We start from the raw sequence: 5,000 nt of genomic DNA, 5'->3' as shown, positions 1-5,000 counted from the left end.
ACACCTTCACCAACCTCACATCTGACAGAGGACTGATCTCCAAAGTATAAAAAAGAACTCAAAATACTGAACAATCCAATTTAAAAAAAAAAAATAAATAAGTAATGGGCTGAAGAGCTCTTCAGAGAATTCTCAAAAGAAGAATCACAAATGGCTGGAAGACATTGAAAGAAATGCTCAACATCCTTAGGTGGATCTCTGTGAGTTCGAGGCCAGCCTGGTCTACAGAGCTAGTCCAGGACAGGCTCCAAAGCTACAGAGAAACCCTGTCTCGAAAAACCCCCCAAAGAAAAATCAATCAAGAACTCAAAAAATAAAATAAAACTCCAGGAGCAACATTTTTCTCTCTGTCTCTTTTTAATTTCTTCTCCTGTTAACTTTTTAACATTTTAGTTTCATTTCAAAATGTGTTTATTTATGTGTCTCTGGGTGTGCCTCTCTGTGTGTGTGCATGCATGCCTGGGGCGGGGGTGGGGGGTGGGGGTGGGGTAGTCGTAGCTCTAAACTTTTCAGGTACACTGCACTTTTCTTGGCTATTGACCTCACCAACATGGAAGCATTCACGATGATGTCAGCCATCTTGGCGAAGGGACCTCACCAAGATGGAAGCTACCATGTGATATGCTAGGCAAGGTCCTTTTTGTTCTCTTTGTTTCCTAGCCTCTAGAGGGCCAGAACTGAAAACAGAAGGTCACTAAGCCCCTCTCTCTGCCTCCTGAATGCTGGGATGAAAGGCATTCACCACCACCACAGACACAGACACAGACACAGACACACACACACACACACACACACACACACACACACACACACACACAAAACCAAACAAAGAATATCCAGAGACCCTAAGGAGCTGAAAAGATGGAGTGAGATCAGCCTCACTCCCACCCACCAGCAGTTTTCCAGCTACTAAAAGAGTCTTGCAAACTGTGGCTAAATATGATTCTCTGCTCATTTTATGTGCCCTCGGTGTCCTGTCTTTTTCTTTCATGATGACAGAACTCAACTTAGGAACTTGTTATACTCCTGTATGCAGGCAGGCAGGCAGGCAGGCAGGCAGGCAGACAGACAGACAGACAGACAAAATTAAATAAATAGACATAAACACAAATATATCACTTGGGATCAAACAGACAACAGACAGTAGTGCTGGGGGACTGATTTATGAGGGGAAGGGTAAGCCCCGGGCTCCAGGCAACTTCATGCCATTCAGGCCTCTTTTCTTTTTGTCTTTTTTTAAAAAAACTCAGAGATCCAGCAAGTTGTTGGGGAGTTAGGTGGCTTGAGAGGGTTAGGGTTAGGCTGCTTTCCCAGAGATCTTTCTTGAGTCAATTCCCTGCAACTACACAGTGTCTCACAACCAAGTATATTTTTTAAAAAAAAAATAATTAAATAAATAAATACACAATGAGTCCAACATTCCTTACACAAGAGATGCAGTGGGATAATTTGTCAGGAGCACATATAGAGAGACACTCAGAAACCTAAAAATGACTGAATTCAAATTAACAACGAAGGTTTTCTCCAACTCCAACAAGAAGGTAATGCTTAACTGGAAGGCAACAGATATGCATATCTAAGTAGAGAAGTGGAGCTGTGGCCTCACCCTTGAGCCTTTCTTCCCTAAAGTTTCTGGCACAAGGTCAAGAGGTTACATGGTAACCTTGAACTTTTCTTGTCTTCTTTCTTTGAGACAAGGTAGTTGTAGCAGCAGTTTTTCTGATTCTTTTTCATTTTTAATTTCTTTATTTATTTATCTGTTATTTGATTAGGGATTTAAAAACAAACAAACAAACAAACAAACAACAAACAAACAAACCCTACAGCTATTTGATATAAAAGACAGCCTACAGCACTAGATAGAGAAACCTTATCTCAACCTTACAAGGAGAGCCTTGAACAAAATGGCCAGAGCAGTGAAAGTACAGGGACCCAGTCATTATACCAGTGACCTCAGAGGTCACTGGAAAGGCACTACATTCGTGTACACACACACACACACACACACACACACACACACACACACACACACACAAAATCTCTTTTTCACTTGACAGATGGGGACAAAATGCTTCCGGGTTGCCTGGTGTCCCCTCCCCCCCACCTTTCACCAGGGTTTGCCGCTTGGATGGCTTGGAGCAAGTTAGACCCTCCCTCAGGGCTTAGGAAGAAAGTCTCAGTCTCTTGTCTCAACTGGTGCAATACCTAAACAAATCATGACAATGAAATCAGACACCTATCTGTCTCGCTGTACAAAATCGAACTCCAAAATTGACGCTGAAACAGTGAGCATGCAGGCAGCCCAGCAGGCGAAACACCCACACACAAAAGAAATGATACAGTCAAAAACAAACAAACAGGAACAAAAGTTCAGCATGAGGCTGGAGAGAGAGGGGGGGAGGGAGAGGGAGAGGGAGAAGGAGAGGGGGCGAGGGAGGGAGAGAAGAAGGGAGGGAGAGGAGAGAGCTAAGGGCAGACTCAGTGTCAGTCACGGCACACACCCGGGGACTGGGGGTTCAGATCTCTGTGATAAGCCACTGCTTGTAATAACAGGTTTTTGTTTTTTAATTTTTAATTTTTTTTTTTTTTGAGACAGGGTTTCTCTGTGTAGCTTTGCGCCTTTCCTGGATCTTGCTCTATAGACCAGGCTGTCCTCGAACTCAGAAAGATCCACCTGGCTCTGCCTCCAGAGTGCTGGGACTAAAGGCGTGCGCCACCACCGTCCGGGCTTTTTGTAATAACAGTTCTTCAAAAATGCACAGTAAGTGGCTGGAGAGGTGGCTCAGCAGTGAAGAGAACCTGGCTGCTTTCCCAGAGGTCTTTCTCGAGTTCAATTCCCAGCAACAACACGGTGGCTCACCACCATCTATAGTTTTTAAAAAATGCACGATGAGTCCAACATTACACACACAAGAGACTCAGTGCCCAAATATATAAAGACATCCCCACCCCTGAGCGCCAGAGAAGTCTCCTTTGCTCTTTGACAACAACAACAACAACAACAACAACAACAACAACAACAACAACAACAACAACAACAACACACACACACACACACACACACACACACACACACACCAGGATAATCAGGATGACACAGATAGACCCTGTCTCTCAAAAAAACAATAAAAAAGTTAAATTTAAATAAATAGACATAAACACAAATATAATTCACTTGGCATCAAACAAACAACAGCCAGCAGTGCTGGGCAAACTGATTTATGAGGGCTCCAGTAAACCCCAATGCCATTCAGGCCTCTTCCTTTTTTATCTCCCACCCTCCCCCACCCCACCCCCACACACCACCCTTTGGTTTTTCAACACAGGGTTTCTCTGTGGTTTCTTTGGAGCCTATCCTGGAACTCACTCTGTAGAGCAAGCTGACCTGGAAAGGACAGAGATCCACCTGCCTCTGCCTTTGGAGTGCCAAGATTAAGGGCTGCTGCACCACCACCACCACCACCACCACCACCACCACCACCAGGCTCAGGCAGGCAGGCAGGCCTCTTTCATATTTTACTTTTTTTTTTTTTTTTTAACTCGGAGATCCAAGTGCTGGGATTAAAGGCATGCCTCACCACACCAGGCTTCCTTTTATTTCTGTAACTCTGGGAATGTTTTCCTCTGTGCCTGTTTTTAATTTCTTATTTATTCCATTATTTTACTGTACATTTATTTTAATCTCAAAAATGTATTTATTTGTCTCTGGGTATGCCTACATGTGCACACAAAGTGAGTGAGTGAGAGTGTGTGTGTGTGTGTGTGTGTGTGTGTGTGTTGTATGTGTGCATGCATGCCTTGGGGGGGGGGGCTGAATCACAGTTCTAAACTTTTTGGTAAATGCTCTTAGCTTGCAAATTTTGGCAAATGCTCTTAGCTTGCAAGCATGGCCCATTACCTAATGAAAAGCTCCTGCAAACTATGGTAAAGTGTGATTCTCTGTTCATTGCATGTATGTACCTGCCCTCAGGGTCCTGTCTCTGTCTTTCATGATCACTGAACTCTCTTAGAACTGGATGACAAAATGCACATCTTACATGAAAATGACAGGTCACTGCCCTCTGATTTGTTTGATTCTTTTATTTAAAAAAGTAAAGATTTCATAACTGGATGTCAATCTGTAAAAGATCTGTCACCAAGCACAAAACTCAAGTCCAAGGGGGTCGACATAAATCCAGGGACACTAAACTTAATAGAAGAGCAAATAGGAAGTACTCTGGAACGCATCGGCACACCAGGAGCACAGACACCGAGCACAACAATTGATAAACGGGACCTCTTGAAACCGAGGAAGCTTTTGCAGGGCAAAAGACACGGTCAGTAAGACAAAAAGACAGCCTACAGAGTGGGAAAACACCTTCACCAACCTCACATCTGACAGAGGACTGATCTCCAAAGTATAAAAAAGAACTCAAAATACTGAACAATCCAATTTAAAAAAAAAAAATAAATAAGTAATGGGCTGAAGAGCTCTTCAGAGAATTCTCAAAAGAAGAATCACAAATGGCTGGAAGACATTGAAAGAAATGCTCAACATCCTTAGGTGGATCTCTGTGAGTTCGAGGCCAGCCTGGTCTACAGAGCTAGTCCAGGACAGGCTCCAAAGCTACAGAGAAACCCTGTCTCGAAAAACCCCCCAAAGAAAAATCAATCAAGAACTCAAAAAATAAAATAAAACTCCAGGAGCAACATTTTTCTCTCTGTCTCTTTTTAATTTCTTCTCCTGTTAACTTTTTAACATTTTAGTTTCATTTCAAAATGTGTTTATTTATGTGTCTCTGGGTGTGCCTCTCTGTGTGTGTGCATGCATGCCTGGGGCGGGGGTGGGGGGTGGGGGTGGGGTAGTCGTAGCTCTAAACTTTTCAGGTACACTGCACTTTTCTTGGCTATTGACCTCACCAACATGGAAGCATTCACGATGATGTCAGCCATCTTGGCGAAGGGACCTCACCAAGATGGAAGCTACCATGTGATATGCTAGGCAAGGTCCTTTTTGTTCT

The 5,000-nt window shown here is 43.5% G+C and overlaps 2 long non-coding RNA genes across 4 annotated transcripts in view; one reads left to right on the top strand and one right to left on the bottom strand.

Annotated features, from left to right (window-relative positions):
* The window catches only part of LOC143267891 (uncharacterized), a 4,990-nt gene extending 4,708 nt beyond the window's left edge, over positions 1-282 (top strand). Inside the window, exon 2 of the long non-coding RNA XR_013043539.1 lies at positions 1-282. This exon is cut by the window's left edge and continues 303 nt beyond it. This is a non-coding gene — a long non-coding RNA (uncharacterized LOC143267891).
* The window catches only part of LOC121826183 (uncharacterized), a 195,285-nt gene that overhangs the window by 77,992 nt on the left and 112,293 nt on the right, over positions 1-5,000 (bottom strand). The gene's annotated exons all lie outside the window — the stretch shown is intronic.

This window comes from Peromyscus maniculatus, chromosome 11 (assembly GCF_049852395.1).
Source record: "Peromyscus maniculatus bairdii isolate BWxNUB_F1_BW_parent chromosome 11, HU_Pman_BW_mat_3.1, whole genome shotgun sequence".
Lineage (NCBI taxonomy): Eukaryota > Metazoa > Chordata > Mammalia > Rodentia > Cricetidae > Peromyscus > Peromyscus maniculatus.
This window is presented reverse-complemented; position numbering and strand designations above follow the sequence as displayed.